The sequence below is a fragment of the Manduca sexta genome, chromosome 9, assembly GCF_014839805.1.
Source record: "Manduca sexta isolate Smith_Timp_Sample1 chromosome 9, JHU_Msex_v1.0, whole genome shotgun sequence".
Lineage (NCBI taxonomy): Eukaryota > Metazoa > Arthropoda > Insecta > Lepidoptera > Sphingidae > Manduca > Manduca sexta.
This window is the reverse complement of record NC_051123.1, coordinates 11,802,032-11,821,740: the sequence shown is the minus strand read 5'-3', so window position 1 is coordinate 11,821,740 and position 19,709 is coordinate 11,802,032.

Genomic DNA, 19,709 nt, shown 5'->3' with positions numbered 1-19,709 from the left:
GTCAGTTTTATTGTTTCCTTAAATTTTCATAAACGTATCTCAATAAAACCGATCATTAGGGTCTAGTTCGTGTAACATACAGGGTAAATAAGGAATAGATATACTCACTGAGGAGACGAACGAAAAGCGTCACTCGTGTTCTATATTTCGTATCGCTCATCATTAGGCAAACGGCAAGCTCGTGTCGTCATTCAAAGCAATAAAAAAAATATATAGTAATTATTTCGTGAAAAATATACTAAATAATAGTACTTAACTTCCAAGAAAACCACATGTTACATGTATGAACCGCTTTAATATTTTGTTACATGCCGTAAATATATTTTGTAAACTAATGTACAAAATGGTTAAAGCTCCCTGGGGCCTATTCGAACTGAACAACAACTATTACCGGAATCGTAAACGAAACTTTGTAAAAATACCACGTCTTATAACACTTTGTATGGAGTTGTAACATTGTTTTATAGCCGAATGGCGCAAAAAGGTGCAGAGTTGATAGAAAATGGCTTGTCCTTAAGCAATGGTATTACCAGATATTATTTCATGTATTGAAAAATGTATAATGGACAATACTACAACAAAAAACAAGGTGACGAACGAACGAAGTGACATAGGTTTTGATTCCCTTGTGAAATCGTGAAATATGCTAAAATGTGCAAATAAAACGATCATAATTTTTGATCGACTTACATGTTTGATTTTCTCATAGCTGAAAGAGACTGAAGATCTGAGTATTTGCTTTAAACTGTGTTTTTAAAAGGGTAGATAGAGAGACAGACGGGCAGACAGACAACAAAATAATTCTATAAGGGTTCCTTTACAAGTACGAAACAAAAAAAAAATAAATATTACTCATTTTAGCCTTTTGGACAAAAACGTGATGCGCATTTATGATTTCTTATGTCTATGTGTATGTTAGACGTGATATCAAATTATTTCTAGGATTGTATCGTGGTTTTATTTATTTCAGTGGTGTGATTTTTTTTAGTAGTTAGAGATGCCACCAAGGCACATTTCTTTTAATGGTTTACTTAATATGTGAACAATATATAATATGAATAAAATATTTTTTATTTGTTTTGTCTATTGCATAAAAATTAAATAAATAAGCTAGAAATAATGAATTTCAAGACAAGGTGTTGCTATTATCCCACAAATAGAGTTGAAAATAATGTGTGTGTCATTTCTTAACACATTTGATTGCCTACAGGGTTAACGCATAAAAAAGATAAGTGTGGTCATTTCCCTTTAGCAAAATTTTCTAAACATAGGAATAGAATTCGGTACATATGTATGATAATGTACCTTTAAAAGAACTTACTACACGGCACAAGGCAATTTATTCAGACATGCGAAAAGTCCCCAGCGTCTGACCGAACAGCATCTGTGTGTACTCCGGTCACAACCGATCATTCCCCAACCTCACCCCTGCCCGATGAGGACATGACACTGAATTGAATTGAATTGAACTGCTGAAGTCACAAACTCACACATTGCTGTGTCAGTGTCAAACCTAATCACAGAGAAAAAAGGCAATGTATAACATGATTAGTATCTCCCGTTTACGAGATACCCTTCAATTTCCGACGGCCGTAAACTACAAGAACCCATAAAATGCGCAACGTACGTGATATAAGTGGACGAGTGGGGGGAAGTGGGGGGAGTCACGTGTGTATTGAAATTCCAAGCTCGTTGTTCAAACTGCGCTGTTTGCACATGTCTTCTGACTCGTGTCGCTGCCGTACATTCTGATTCGGAACGGAGCTTGTGCGAAGGCATAAGGTTCAGTTTTGATCATTATTATTGGTATAGTTTTTTTATACAAGCTCGGAAAAGTGCACTACACGACGGATGGTAAGTGGTAAGAGATTCAGACGGAATTTCGACTGACGATAGATTATTACGCCGGTGTTGTTGATCTGGATATAAGTGAAATGATTACATCAAAATTTAATATGAATGACGTGTTGTGGGGTAGGCGTCTGCACTTCCCATGAGCCAAGATTAACAGCGCCATGCATAGGATGATGGGACACATGCAAAATGAGAGAAATATATAATCATACCCAAATAAATTTGCACCAGGACAGGACATAAATGAACATCAAATATGCATGTAATTTGTGGATTAATTTAAAGCGACGGTTTCAGATTCACCAATAAATTTTTCTCGTATATACAAATGTATTATTTTTTTCAGTATCAAATCGAATATTTTTTTATAGCACGGATACCTATAAATATGGTATTTAAAACGAGATTAAGGGATTTGAGTACAAATATGTAGGGATCTGCGTGATATATATGGATCCATTACCAGGCGTCCAGAAGTGGCGGGAGCGTTTTTATACGCGCATAATTCAGCGGCTTAGCGCCGCGCATCACGCCCTAAATTCGACTAATGGTCGCCAAGGAGTAACGGCCGACTTAATGGCCGCTGTGGTCGCGCTGAGAGAAAAGGAATTTATTTTTTTTATTTAATTTGATCCAGCTTTGGGATTTAGTTCATGGACTAACTATACTATCCTCTAGTGGTCGAAATTGGACCTTTGAATGTAACATATACATACAATTTCTACACTCTTTATGTATATGAGCATTAATAATACCAAATCTTTCATTCATGAATATGCTTAGAAAGGGGCACAACGTTTTTTTTCACGTACGGCTATGTGGAATTGTCTTCTGGTAAAGTCTCCCGAACAACCATTTCAACATTCAACAGTCAAATGACTAAGGTATTAATATTATTGCACTAACTTTTATTATATAACCATTCTTATAAAAAGTAGATAATGTGGCTTCCTATTAGTAAAAATAGTTCTGTATTGAAGCAGTAATTCTAGAGATAAGTGTGTTAAATAAATAAATTATATACATCTTCTTAGCTTTATAGATTTATATGAACAGTTTATTCTTGCCTTTAATAAGCATTATTTACATTAAACGCTATTAATGATCTGTCGATAGCTATGTTTATATCTTTTACCTTAACAAGACTTGAGATCGACTACAGTAATTAAAAGTAAAAAATCTAACACACGTTGCAATATATAAATTATAAGTATTTACGCTTGTACGGGAAAATCATCAGAAGGTAAAAACGTATATTTTTTGTGGCTTTCCGGCCTTCAGCAGGGTCATAAAATTAAATGAAAACCAATATAAGAGTGCTTTGGATCTCTATTACTTACCGGATTTTACGACTCAAGAATAAAGAGACACCGTATTCTTAAAAGATTGGGAATTTATCACGTAGGTTACAACAAAGTGGCTAAAACGTATTTTCCTTCATAGCTGAGGTATATTATAGCTGACAGTGAAGAATTATTACTTTGAGTGATTATATTACACACATTGCATACACATACACTTACTCACACACAACCTCAATCATTCAAAATACAGACACACACCTTAATTAAGCAATATTTAAGTATTTGTTAAAACGTAGGTTACCCAGTTAGAGTTTATTTTTTCATTTATCTCACAGATTGGTTTTGTAATGAAATGAAATAATTTATTTGAATCTGTAAAATGTTATATATTATTTAGATTCCGTCAATATTAACTCTACCATCAGTTCGGAAAGTAGTTCTTACCAGAGAAGAACGGGCAAGAAACTCTGGTGTTGCACATGTCTTGTGTTGTAATTACTCATTGTCTTTAATTTTATTGTTAATTGACCTATATATTTTCTAAACAGTAGTTTTGTTTTCTTTAAGCGATTTTTAGTGCTTAATTATGTTCCACTTCGAACAGCAATTTGTTAAATGTTGTTTATTTGCTTTGTTGGTTTGTAACGATGTGTGACACAAGTTTCAAACTTAGTGCGCATCTTGTTTGTTGTAACCTATATTATATTGTAACAGGATAACATATAGGATATATTCTATTAAAAATACTCTTATTTGCTCGGAATAAGATGTATTTTGCGACGATAAGTTTGCCTACCAGATAAGCTGGTCAAAACTTGAAGCACTAATTGTACTTCTATCTACCTTTCGGTGGCGAAGCGTCCATATAACTATATTCCTAGCGGCTTCCCTTTAAGGTTCATTTAAGTTTGTCTTAGTTAATGTTTTTATGTCAAAAAAATGGTTTAGATATGTAAACTAAGACTTTTTTTGCCTTGGGTTACCTTTCAAACAATTTTACTCTTTGCCACTGCTACCTTAAAATTATAAAAGCAAGAACTTATCGCCTCAACGCATATCACCTCGCAATAAGGACTATTATGCCATTAGCAAAACTAAAACAAAGCTGTTGAAATTCAGTCAATAATTTAATTCACTTTGAAAACAGTGGGGAGGTGAGACAATGAGGAGATAATATCAAATAGTGCTAGTTAAAAGTTAAAGCGGGAAGTTAAATTTGAAACTGGCCGCTGCGGGGAGGCCGGACGAATGCAATTTTGAAAATTGTAAATTAGCAACTACCCGCGTCTATTGTTAGAGTTTGTCGGCGCACAGAGCAGCCGTGCTCAGTAGGGTGGATGCTTCTGGATTGGAACTAACGGGAATTCCATGCTTTTATCACAATTCTGTTGTATTTACTATGTTACGATTAATTTACTATATTGGTTGGATTAATACACAGTTCACTAAAAACATTTATTTTAAAATATTAAAGACTCTCTTCCAAGCAAACGGCCCTGAGGAATTCGTTCCGTAAATTTACGGCGCACGCGTTACATTCGTGAATATGAAAAGATTTACGAAAAAAATATTAAAAAATTCAGTCATAATTATTTAAAAAAATTCCAAATTATCATAGTGTTTCTTATAAAATTGGCTACCTATTTGTGTTGGTTGCAAATTTAAATGATGTGTACTTCAGGAAGAGATGCCCGGAATAATTATTTTTAATTTCAGCGGTATTTTCATTCTGAAATTAATGAAACAGAATTCACATTTACAAACATTTTAAACAATCAAAGTAAAGATCACGTATTGTACAACATAATGTTTATTTTCTGCTATATACATTATACATTTTAAATAGATAGCTATTCAAAATACCTTCTTAATAGGAAATTCTTTATCACAATATTTTATTCTTCATTCTTGCCGACTCGCTTTGTCCTGACTCCTGGTATTGTATAGCTGTCGGTAAACAACTAGACCCATCACTTGAAGATGTTCCCGGAGAAGCAAGTATCGACTTAACGACTGCTAGATCAGACAACTTTCACCTTCCACACTCCGCTCGGACGCTGCCTACTGGATCAAGTTGTGTGATGAAATCTACCTTCTTAGCGCCTTATACTTTTCCCGATCTTAAACAGTCTCTATGGTAATACAATGGACCCTATTCTTTTTTATCATCGCTTCTAATTTTAATAGTAAATTGTTCAAAACGCAGGTTGCTTTCACAAAAACAAAACACTATCGTGCACAAAAACCCAATCTCATATTTCAAAATATCAAAACAATGCGACAGAACAAAGAGGTAACATTTATTATACTGTTACAGAGTGATCTGTGTTGGAAGTGCCTAAATTAATTTATCATACGCGAGCGTCACAACGCCCCCCCCCCCGCCGTCCCGTGGCCCTTCCTCACCCCCCGCCGGCACAGTACAACTTTTTAACACAGTATTAATGAATTATCTGGACTTTGCTCAGGTAAATTTATAGCACACGCTGCGGGTATATTGTTCTCTCAGATATTTTGTGTGTAACTTTATTGCTTTGTAGTTGAATTTTGAGTATTGTTTTGGAATTTATTAAACATGTACCAGATAAAATCATTTGCCATGATTAATATTTGGAAGTATGTAGGCAATTTCATAAAATTTTTTGAGTTTCGAACTATATATATTCTTGGAACTTGTGTCATTTAAGTCTACTGTAGCAACTTGATATTACCTACTATACCTGTTATACCATTATTTGAGGGCAATAACTTTTAACTCAAAAACATATTTATAGACATTAATTAATTAATTTTCCTTCTCGTCTCTACAGCTCTACATTCAAAATTGTGTTACGAAATGCAATTACTCCATTTTCGGCAAAGCCCCGAGAAGCCATTACTCCATACGCAATATTTCAAAGCTAATAAATTACGCGGCGGAGTCTAGACCACGGTTCACACTACGCTAGATCCTTAATTTGCAATTTTGCACGCGCCAGGTGACCTCACCCGATGGGCCTAAAATTGCGGTGCGATTGCTCGTAAATTCACGTGTGTTCAAGTCATCACAATGGTGCGAGCGAGGGTGAAATTGGGTTGGAATGAGCACAGGGTTGGGAATAGAGATCTTGTTTCAGTTGCGTCTAGTAAAGTGTTTTGTCTATGTAATGTTAGCTGAGACTATCGTGGGATTGGTAAACTTATTATGTAACATCCGTGAGCTAAACCCCAAAGGAGTTGAGAACTTCACTGTTAATTGATACGCTGAAATATGTGGACTAGAACACGATGTTTTTTAAATTAATTTTAAGTGAGCCACTCTCTACAATAACTGGAAATCGGAGGGTAGAGCTTATGGGTCATGTTACGACGTTACATTTACTACATGTAACACAGGCTATACAAAATCTGATATTCGATGTATATAGTATGTACGAGTTCCATACTATGTGTGACATTCGACCTCAAATCTCATTTGTGAATTCTGATATGTACAATCGAACATACCATGTGCCACATGTGTAATAGGTTATAAGTCATACATTATATGTACAGTCTCCATAAAAGTAGCTGAACCAATTCAAAACTTCGAAAACGTTTTTACATATTAACTTCAATCGTTTTTTTTTCTTTTCTAAAATAAAGTAAACCATTTATAGTATATTTTAATGAAGAAAAAGCTATTGTTGATAAGAACACAAAAGTTTAAAGGCGATTTGATTTTTTATTCATTTACCTACTTTACCGGCTGACTGTACATAAGTCACCAGTTATCAAATTGCTTATGACGGTGGTGATTATTACACACCATCAAGTTGCCTAGTTTTTAACGTACCTACTTATTATCAGTTAAAACCATTAAGTACTTAAGACAAAAATAAATACTCTCAAGAAAATTGTGCTAATTTCCAACATTTCTTAACTAAATCCACAATAAATTAAGCTCGAGTTTAAGGCAAAAATAGAGCTCTATCATGACAGTTAATGCTCTACATTTTCAAGGCTTTGTAGTATAATAAATAACTATCTTGGAGCATGTCAAGCAACTGGCCCGTTCTCCAATTCTAATCCGATTTTGGAGTCGGCGAAATGTTCACGATTGCTTTGTTCATATCAGTATTGAACAATGCAAGGAATAGCTTCTAGATATTGGATGCGCGGAGAATTAAAGTTCCTTACATATTACAAAGTCCTCCTACCGAGTTTATTTGTCTCAAAATCTACAGAACTTTTCATTCGGGTTTCATCAATGTGGAATGATTCATGAAGAAGGTTTGTGTATATAATTAATTAAGGTTTTAAACAATAGAATAAAAAATTAGACATATTTACTTTGTTACACATGCAAAGCCGGGCTAATCTATTCATATTATAAAACAAAGTCCTCTTTTCTGTCTGTCTGTGTGTTACCGATTTTCTCAAAATTAACTGAGCGGTTGTTTTGATATGGAGCTAGTTTAAGATCCTTAGAAGGTTATAGGCTACTTTATATATCGGGAAACTATAGCGGGACATTTTCCCGAAAAACTCCTTAACGTGGGCGAAGCCGCGATCAAAAGCTAGTATATAAAAAATAATATATTTTTATGATAGAAGTCGACCCTAGATATTAATATTGCATCACAATATGTTTCATGTTATTTTGTGCTTAAATAATAACGGAGAATTTTATGTTAATAAATAAATTAATGCTCTACTTCCTTACCTTATATATTAGAGAATAATATAGGTAATACACTACTTCGTTTACTCCATCCTACTTATTACTAACTAGGTTTTACCTGCAGCGACGTCTTTGTGGAATAGATTTTCCGGGATAAATATTTTAATAATATCAACCCTGTTATTATATACCCACTGTTGGGCACGGGCCTCCTCTACTACTGAAAAGGTTTAGGTTTTAATCCAACTCGCATGCTTAGTGCGTCATTGCAGACTTCATATACCTACGAAATTCTATTGTAGAGTTCTCAGGTATGTCGGTTTCCGTATGTTTTCTTTCAGCTAAAATAAACGATAATTGGTAAACAATATACATAGCTTCGAAAAGTAAAAGATACGTGCGTTGGGTTTGGTCACTTTGCCGTATAAAAAAAAACTTGTAGAGCTGTCTCGACAGTCCGTTCATTTTCAACTAGGTTATCATGCACTTCAACCCTTGGTTACCTTTAATACTCCACCTTCGTCAAACAAAATCTTGTTATCTATGTATTTCACCTTTTAAGCCCTTAATTTTCAATTTTCCTCGTGCGTGGTTTGTACGTCCGGACGGAATTATGGTCGGTCATAAATCTAGCGCGGGAGTCGAACCCGGGACGGGATGAATGATCTACGGAATTAGAGCTGGTGGTTGTCGCCTCGACTATGACATATCGAGGGAGTGCACCTGTCGGTTCTGTTTTATGTGATCGCTTTTATGAAGTAATGTAGAGACGCTCTATCTTGCGCTCTACGTCGATATTTTGCAGTGGACAACATGGCTATAGACAGCTTTCAAATAAAACTCGCTCAATGCTATAAAACATAACACATAAAGGTCGTAAAAAAAGAATCGAGAAACTGGCAATACTTACGAGATTTTAAAGTAATAATACTTAGCTTATAATATTCAAAAAAGCGACATTATCATGTTGAACAAAGTACTGAAACTAATGAAATAGCTAACGGCAACTGTTAGATAAATTAACCTCATCTCTCATTATAAGTCTGAGATCTTAAGGCAATTACCATTTGCTTTGTAACAAGATGTACTTGTCTGTAAGATCTAAGGCTGTGTTCAGATCGGCGATGCTTCGACGTGCGGTTTGATTTTGTACTACAAATGCGGTATTGATAATATTATAATAATAAGTGAAGGCTCTAGATGTATATTGCAGAAATTTCTTTCATAGAAAAAAAAATCACAGTAAAACTGTATAAAAGTTTTACAGGTATGCGTCATACGCCACAATATCTAAGCGATCGATAAATAATGTCAATATAAATTATACTTTTAAATAAACGCAACTGCCGCATGTAAATTAAGTAAGTTTGAACGAATCTTTACCATAGCATCTGCGTATTAATGGTTTCTTACGTTTATGCGAATGTTAGACATCGAAATGAAACTAATATTCCTATTTGATCGCGGTTTTTATAATAAAATTCTCTCAACGTTTCGAAATCTTCGCTTCCTTCAAGGACACGGGGCAGACTGAGGTGTTGGTCGTCTGAAAAGTTAATGTTACAATATCTACCTACATTTTATAATTATACATCCACGTATTACTTAGAATGATTTGGTTCTATAAAAGTAAATGGCGTGTTTCTACAAACTGCGCTCAGGTGGCTTAGCGCAGTTTTCGACACAGAATATTTTAGAATGCTATCAAAAACACCCTAATCTGACGTGATAAAGCTACAAATCGCGTTCAAACATTGAGCTTTCACGGACCCCTTAGTGTTTGCGTTAAAAAATACACGTATTTAATTAATTAGTTGAAAAAAACCGCGCGTTTCATACCGCGTATCTTACCGTGCCCTTACATTTTAATTAAAAAACTATTTTTAATAAACAATAATATTTTATCTTCGTTAAGTGCGCGGCGGAGAGCTCGTCAACTTTACAGGAAAGTTTAAAGTGAAAAATTTATATTTTTTCGGATTATTGCGTTTCAAAAAAGCGGCTTTGAAAACCTTAAAAGGGAAATAACTTTTGCTTCTTGTATTTTCTTTTGAACTTGTGATTACGTTTGGGGTATTATCGGGAGTTTGGAATTCACGTGATTCCGAAAGCTTGTCCTTGCGTTCCCGTATAGGACAATATTGGACTTCAAAAGACGGTTTTATATAATATATAAATTTATACGAATGAACAATTTTTTTATTATATGTACCAAGTAGACCATAAAATGTTAAACGAAGCATCTATAAACACGCACGGAATAGAAGAACCAATAATACCAACAAGCTTTAAAAGGAATGAATAGAGTTTAAGGAAGGCAGACGTGGGTATTCTGAAGTCTCAAATTGAATATAATGGTATTTTCGGAAGATTAGTGATAAAAAATTACTAATGTAAAATGAATATTGTTACCTTAACCATCTGTTAATGTTTTTCATAAAATACCCAAAAAAATTAAGAATCGTTTATATATCCTAGGAATATTTCTTATTAAAACTCCTACAAAATTCAAACAAAGATATTGGTTTTATTTTACTTAAGGTAACATTGTGGCTATTTTATCGAGAGAAGTTACTCTTCAAACAAGCAACTTATTCAGTCGCTTGTATAAAATAACACCAATTAAACTAAGAATTACTCCTGACTAAGTACAAACTGTAAGCTAACATAAAGTTTGGTTCTTGGAGCAACGGTCTCTGAGTTTTCCGATCTTCGATATTGCCAGAGCAGTAGAGATCGGCTGACCGGACTGACCCGCTTATTACTAAGATAACTAGACGCCAGGGATGCCGCCATGGTCTTGATTTGAATATCCTAGAATTTATATTTGAATATAAATTTTATACTATTTTGAGTAAGTCTTATGAAGGAATTTCGCTTTTAGATATACAGTCAGGAAATATTTTAGGAAACAATTATTTGTACATCAGTATGAAGTTCATTCTCGACAGACAATTTCATGAAAACTCAACAGTAACAACGCCACTTTGAGTTACCAAGAATTGCATTATTCTACGTTCGTCATTAAAGTACGATATGCTCAATAAACACAAAGGTAACAACATGATTTAGTTGGAGCATAGCAGTTTTTGAATATGGCGGGAGGACAGATAAATTAAGGCGATACCTCAAGGTCCATTTTCATACATTTTGTTTCGGCTTTAATCTGGGTAACTAAACAAGTATTGGCAAGTAAAGAATTTAAATTCACGTCTAGTTAGTGATTAGTTCTCGCAGTTGAAAGAAAAATGTAAAAATAATTAATAATCATGGATATTTCTGCCTTTAAAATTTCGTCATATTAAATTTTAAAGGCCGAAATATCCATGATCGAAATATCTATCAATTTTTAGAACAAGCTAGACTGTTTAAAAGCCGCACTATACCATTTATGTTAGGGATATGTTAAGTATTCAATGCGCCCAAGACGCATTTATCATTCTAAGAGTAAGATGCTTACTTCGGAAATACAGGTTTTAATTTAGCTAATGTCCCTAAAATGAAAAAAAACAATAGTACTTGACCATTTTAGATAAAAATAAAGAGCGGTAGTATACTCTTGACTACCCAAATTCTTATGTAAGGTAGCTCCCTAATCTTACTGTTTGGCTCACCCCTAGTCTCCGCCGGGTGCTGTATTGTATTGCATGAATAAATATGGCGTCGTACATTTGCATCCAGAATTCATTGTTACTTATTACGTTCGAGGAACAGTTGTTTCACTATCTTAGTTATTGATCACTTGCTTGTAACTTATTGGGATATTCTTAGCAGCGCTGGACGATTTATCTTGTGGATTTATTTTATAGCGAATGTTTACACTCAGCTGTAATCTTATTCAGGTAAAATAGATGTTTGCTTCTTTAAAATATATTATACATATAAATTTGTTTAATATTACACCCATATTTATAGTATTAGTAGTGAACATCTACTTCAAGTATCACGCACGGTTCATAAGGTTTAAAATTCAATGTATTAATGAATAAGTATATTGCTATATCATATCCAAATTCCAACCCTGGAGAAGTCATTTGTTATTGAATTAGAATATTTTATAGTTTCATTGCGACGATTTGATTAAAACTATCTAACGTAGCAATCGTGATGGAAATACTGTCTTATACAAAATCGGCACGAACGTTTGCTAATGCGTTTTGTATGCTCAAAGTAAGGTTGCTGAAGAGTTTGTATATAATTCTTCACCACTATTCCCGTTCCTGTCTTTATCTTAAAGGTCATCGTATTTACAATTCTTCTTGTATGCAATTAGAGCCGAGTCTTCCTTGCCACCAGTTTATCATTTCTAACCATCAGCTAACTCATCTACTTGACCTACGTTTCGCTAAAAATACCTTCGGTTTAGTAAAATCCAAGTTATTTGTTCTGCAGACAAATTCCTCTCAGACAGAGCGTCGAGCGGGATCCGGCGGTATTTCCACACAGTCGGCTCGCAAATCCGTCGCGCATAGTTGGCACACGAACAAATATACATCAGTAGGTAACAAGGGTTTAGTGAAAAATAAAGGAGCGGGATTTTTTTACGATACTGTAAATATATTATCATTCTTGTTATATTTTTTCCTTTAACTCTTACTAAGTTGTATGATTTTAGGGTATAATTTAAGCACTTAATACACTTAAAACTTAAATATTTAGTTCAAGTCGGATTCACATCTAGTAGTTGTCAACAAAATTATTGTACTGTTTCATACCTTTTACTTATAGCATGTATGTTTGAACATCAGCTTTATAACATACTTAAAAAAATATTGGTAGATGACTTTCCTAAATTTATTATTAAAGAGTTTGGATTACTGTACTATTTTATTTGGGAGATTTCACTTCGTTAGACGAATCAGTTAATTGTATTTATTCTTTTCATTATTATCTTTTGATCATTTAGGATCTGGATAGTCTGTGACGAATTTGTCATTCAAAACTAAAAAAAAAATACAAAAACTATCTTATCCCATAAAACTTAACAGCTATTCCATCAAGCATTTTTTTTTAAACTGTTGAGCCAACTCGCGCTATAGACAAACATACCTAGAAAGTGTCACTTCCGCAAACAAAATCCAACATAAAAATACAAATCTCTCACGGATTTAACCTACCGTTCTAGCTGGTCGGAGGCGCGAGAGGCGGTCGCGAGCCGCCGCCTGAGGGCGTGTGCCCATGTGTCGTCATATTTCATGTGTTATGAACCCCGCGGGGGACACGGGGCCCGCTTTCAACGGACAACTCGCTTTGCTTTGTACACTCTCGGTTTGTGGAGGTCTTAAAATATAGTCCAAAGTGTGTTTTAAGTCACTGGGATTTTTATTTAAAACGGAAATATTAAAAATTCAGTGATATATAAGTTGTTTCACCTATGTTCAGTAAATGAGTGATCTGATGGCTACCACAGCTAAGGTATAAATATGGTAATCGACTTTCATACCGTAATGCTATTTGATTGTGAAGTCGGTAGTACACACCTCAAATGATTTGCAGAAATACCCCTTCTCGACCTCAAGCGTCTCACAAACAACGCACACAAATATTGAACCCAAAATATTATTAATATCATACCAAACATTATAAGAGGATTTTTATTTTTTCAAGACGTTTCAATTGTATGAAGGCGCAACGTAACCGACGTCTAATTAAAACGTCTCAAGCCTCCCTCCGTGAAACAAATTGTTGGGTCCGTTTGGGAAAATTAATTAATTTCATCCTTTATTGCACCGCTTTTGGAGTTCCGTGCCTAAAGATGCCAACGTGACTCTTCTAACAGCGTCAGCGAGCTCATCCTGCCTTTCAAGGGCATTTTAATTCGAAATGATAAAGGTAGTCAGGTGATAATAATATTACATCTTATAAATTAACCTATATCTCAATATAAAGTAAAATGAAAACTTAAAATTAAAGATATAGGATCTCCATGAAATATTACATGTTAATATGATTTTAAAAGTTTTTTTTGCTTCAAACCTGATATAATAATTGTCTTAACTTAAAAATAAACCAAAAAATAAATAAAAGATTGCATCTTAAATTAGTTACAAGCGATTCGGGCTCACTGAATGCAGGCCGCTTTCGACAGGTCCATTTGAAATCTTTGGGGGAGGCCTATGTTCAGCAGTGGACTATATGTAGCTGATGATGATGATGATGATTCGGGCTCGCAGCCTCGTGTATACAGAACCCGGTATACTAGCCCGACTCACACTTCGGCATTTCCTTATATTTTTTATTTTGATTTCCCTGAGACGAGCCAGGTGTGAGGGTTTGAAATTTTCTCTGTAAATTAATTACCCATTATATTTTTGTAGGCTTTTGCAACTTATGAAAGGGATCGTTAATAATAACGGACATTAAGGACGGAGATTTTTTTATTTTATTTAAAGACGGGAGAAGTAAATAGCTTGCTTAATGGTATGTTATAAGGCTACCGATTGGTAGCAAAACTATGGAAATTATGAAAAATGCATTACACTATACTAGGCTCATTCCTTTTAAGACAAGATGTTGACGTCTCATTATTCTCAGTAATGGCGCATGTTTTACAAAACAACGCTCTAACACAATACTGATCTGGTTAGCAAAGATAATATGTGTGATGTTTTATTTGTATTGTAATTAAATTTGATAATAATAGTCCGAGCCGTCTTACTGCTGCACATGTTATCATTCCTTCTGATAAATATTATACTTTATTTTAATTTCAATATTTTAGTCAACTAATCTATATGTAATATGACATTTTTGTGAGATATATAGCTAGTTCAGAATGAAAACCCTCCGTATATCAAGTAGATCCCTCAGAAACCCTCTGGCCCTTTTGAAATAAATCTTACAGTATTACACATAAAAATATCCTCTGAATGATTGCAAGACATTTTTATCCAGTTTGTTTCTGGTGAGACCGGGGAACCGCCACCTGGTGTCAATCAATAATGAATATGGAACCCTTTTGTAAAAATCGCCCGGTCGGTATTATAGTGTGCTCTTAGGAAAAGTGGCTGTATTATCTTATATGTTTTTGGGACTATTTTAATATTATTTGCGATAAAATAATGTGCAAAGGATACGCCTTCTACGATATTTATTTTCTGCTAAACTATAAGAGCAAATGCTCGTGCACTTAATTTTAAAACCTGTTTTAGTGTGCGTAAAACAGGCAAGTAATTAAGATTTATTTTTGCGTTTCACTTCGTATGAAATAGTTACATAGACGAATAGAATTTGTTCTTCTCAGCAATAACTAGATATCGTGTTCTTTCTAGATGGTCTAAGTATTTGTTTATAAATATTCTTCTCTTAAACATCAAATCCTACCTTTCTTCATACACGGTGTTTCAAATTATTCAAATTATAATATTTTGCACGATTTGGAATCTATTCCAGAAATTCCTTGGGCATGCGAAACTGCTTTCACTAGGCCGATGAGAAAATAAATGATTCTATAAATTTTAAATTTTATAAACGTAGGTCAAAACCCTGAACCGACAGGAATGTATAAGGAGATCAATGATCTATAGTCTTTGCTTACCCCTGTAGGGCACAGGCGTAATAATATATATAAATTTCATAGATTTTCGAAGTTCTAAACTATTAAAATATTTGACAAAGAAAAATAGCGGCTTTATCATATAGATTTGAATATTACTAAAACGAGCCTCCACACATTTTGGAATGCTGTAACACATTAACAAGACTAATATTGCCCTAATCCCCATTGTTTCGTAGCAAAACCCAATATGTAATTAGCAGCAAAACAATACAACATGTAACATACAAGTCCCGCTATCTTGTCTCGATGTATTGTAAGCGGCAATGTTTTATGGCGGTGTGCCGAACGGTTCCGGAAACACCCGAACTCTTAACGTGTTCAGTTTGATGAAGATGTTTGGTACATTTGTATAGAATTTTATGTAAGAATCTGTAAAATCTACAAGTAGGAATTAACTAGTATTTGTGATGTAATGAAATATTTAACAGAAGAGAAATCCCATTTACATACATACATACATAACATCACGCATTTATCCCCGAAGAGGTATGCAGAGGCGCAACTAGGGCACCCACTTTTCGCCAAGTATGTTCCGTCCCATGATGTGATAGGGGGCGAGCCTATCGCCATATCGGGCACAAATTCCAGACTCCGGGCTGATACTGAGCAGAAAAAACCCAAATATCACTTTGCCCGACCCGGGATTCGAACCCAGGACCTCAGAGCGCTATTGTACCGGAAAAAAATCCCATTTGTCTAAGAAAATTACACTATTTCTCATTACGTAACTTTTTGCGTTTAAAAACACATAATATTCCAGGACTTGGTTCATCGGTGTGCTTCTTATCTCTAATTTATTCAGCTTAACCAGCGTTTACTTCTTACAAACATCCAAATATTATCACAAAATTTCAAATCTATGATCGTCGGAGAGTACATTATAATAAATATCAGCCCTGTATTATATACTGTCCCACTGCTGGGCACGAGCCTCCTCTACTACTGAGAGGGAAGGGCTAACCCTTAGTCCACCACGCTGGCCTAATGCGGATTGGTAAACTTCACACACCTTCGAAATTCCTATAGAGAACTTCTCAGATGTGCAGGTTTCCTCACGATGTTTTCCTTCACCGTTAAAGCGAACGATAATTCACAAAGAATACACACATGACTTTAGAAAAGTCTGTGGTGTGTGTACCCTTAGGATTTGAACCTGCGAACGTTCGCCTTGGCAGTCCGTTCCACACCCAATTAGGCTATCGCCGCCCATGTAACAGTACATTTGCCCATACATTTTGGTGCATAATATGCACAGGGCATTCATGATGCTCGTTAGCTTTAAGTTTTTCACAAACGTTTATGCCTTTGACGCCGTCAACCGTGACATCACAAAATAGCCCAGCTGAAGATCAGCGGTGGTTTACTAGCATATGCTGAGTTGGGGTGGCTTTTGTGACGAGCAAATTGATTTAATTACTCTTGAGTAATTATTATGCAATCTTGCTTACAAATACATATTTTCTTTCTTTCTATACAAAGATCACAATATAGCTAAATAGATATACCATTCTTCATCTAACACCCACCCGTCTAGCGCCAGCAGAATTGAGATGCATTGTGCAATCGATGTCGAGGAGACTCTCTGATAAGAAGCGATTATGTTTAATTAGTTTAGTTCGAGACTGCGGCTAAGACCTAAGTTGAGCAACTAATAGTATTAAACTGTCTGGTAGAGACTAGTGTATTCGAATGATCTCGTTTACCATTCGGGGCGTGTCAGAAACGTGTTATGCTTTACATCAGGCCGACGTAATTGTGTCGACTGGCGATGGCTAATCTTCGGCAATTCTTCTTTTATTTAATTCTAACCGAACCTTATTTACTGGTGGTAGGTCTCTCATATGTGAGAGTCCGCCTGGGTAGGTACCACCGCAATGTCTATTTCTGCTGCCGAGCAACAGTGTGGAGTCATCGTTGTATTGCGGTTTGAAGGATATTGGAGGCAGTGTAACTACTGTACATAATGAGACTTAACATCTCATATCTCAAGATGGCGAGCGTAGTGGAATACCAAACAATACATTGTAATTCAAGGTGTTGGATGGGACTTCTACTATTTATGGGCGGTCGTATCGTTTACCATCAGGCGAACGGCAAGCTCGTTTTGTCATTCAATCCGCAATAAAGAAAATGACCCCTCTGCAGTTAACAATAGGTGCAACATTGGCGAAGGGCCCATATAATCCGATTCCTGCAGGCTTCCCTTTATAATACATGCAAAATGTGCTAATGAAACGATTTGTAGGCCCTATGTATGCATATTAGTACCCAAATGTGTCGAGTTCCCTTTTAGATAATTTCACCCTTGTCCACTGAGGTTCAGTGAGGTCATTTTGTCGTATTCGTCTATAAAAATGCGCTCCAGAGACTTTCCATTTATTACAATGGTTAAATTTATCTGTTTAAAACATTTTTTTATTATTTATGTATTACTAGTTTTTGCTCGCGGCTTCGCCCGCGTGAAAGAGTTTTCCGGGATAAAAGTCTTACTGTATATTTACCCGGGATAGTAGCCTATAACCTTCCCAAGATCAAAGTATCTATGTACCAAATTTCGTTTTCTTATACCACGTTTTATGTCACGACCCGTTCCTATGGGAACGGGATAAAAAGTATCCTATGTCCGTCTCCTGGTTCTAAGCTACCTCTCCACCAATTTTCAGCCAAATCGGTTCAGCCGTTCTTGAGTTATAAATAGTGTAACTAACATCACTTTCTTTTATATATGTAGATTTCAAATAAATAGAAATGTAAAATCCGATATTAATTTCATTAAAGCTATGACGTTATATGATATTTGGTACTGACGGAATTAAATAACATTTTCTTAGAATCGATGTGAAATTTTTAACATAATAATTCATTTTCAGTTCGGGTCTTCACGATACAGTCTTGTCTAGTGTGAAGGCCATAGGATATAACTTTAAATGCAAAAATTGTTTTGTTAACCTCGAAAATAAAAAAAAAATGATAATTTTTTTTTATATTTACCAGGCCCTCGACTTATTTTCGTAGATTAATCCGCCCTGAAAGCAAAGTTTTGGTATGTTTAAAAGCAGATTTGTGAGCGAATTTTCTACAAAATTTACGGAGAAAGTTTTTTGTCGTCATTTCTTCAGAAAAACCTATAACGGTCCCGTAAATTCTTTTGATCCTTATATGTAATAGAATCGGTTGGTTTAAGAAAAAATATGTATAAATTGCTCATTTTCTTTATGACAGTAATTTTTTTTTTCATAATTTGTAAATGTAGATATTAATGATTTCAAAAATTATGGACAGTCTCCTAAAAAATCTTGTAACTATATCGGTTAAAGTAGCTTGCCTCACTGCCTCGGCTCATAAATGTATCTTGTATAGGCTGTGAAAATATATGAAGTATAAGATTCGATGCCTGTCTTGAACCAATATGTCCATGTACGTTCAAAGAGCCGGTTTGTAAATTTTTTATCCTAATGATTTCTTATGTTTACGCGATTGTTAGACATTGAAAATAAAAGTATTTAGCGGATTTTTTCGCGGTCTTTATATTATTATTTTCTCCCTTTACTTTTTATCCTATTACATCATGGGAAGGATTTTATCTGTTTAAATCACACCTCTGTCTATACTTCTAAACATGACCGTGAACTTGTCCTTTGATATTAATAACAAACATTTCAAACGAAATTGCGATAAAGTGAAAGAGAATACGAGATTGGCAAAGTTGCCTCTTTATTTGCGAAATTATTCTTTTGATCATTTCCGGAAATTCCTATTTGCAATGAAATACTCCGCCATTTCTCAGTAAGGTCAAGGTCGTGTGATTATTTCAATTAAATGTTTTGTTATTCGAAATTTTGTTTTAATGTGAATTAATAAATATTATTTACGAACATATTTAATGACGAAGTACGCAAAATTCTCACTCGATATGTATCACTCTCTATAGACAGTAATGACACTACCCAGAAAAAATACAAATAACCAAATTATATCAGTGATCTGCGATCGGGAGAGACATTAAGTACTCAAAAGAAATCGATTTAGTTACAAGTGCAACCAATGTACTTTATGTAGTAAAGAGGTCGGCATAATCATGACGACTGGTAAAATACGCTTCCCCTGATCATTATATTTAGACTTGACATATAAGACACTGTCCTTAACATAGTACAATCACTTATAAATAAACAAAACAATACAATGACGCCAACCCAAAGGACAACTCTACGTAGAGTTATAAAGAAGTAATCACAAGGCACGGGTCGGTTGGTCGGTCGGGCTGTCCGCGCTAACGGAGTTCCGGCCCGGTCCGCTCCGGAAGACCCTGCGTTATCACGCGAGCTTGCGGCCCCGAATCATCGTTAGG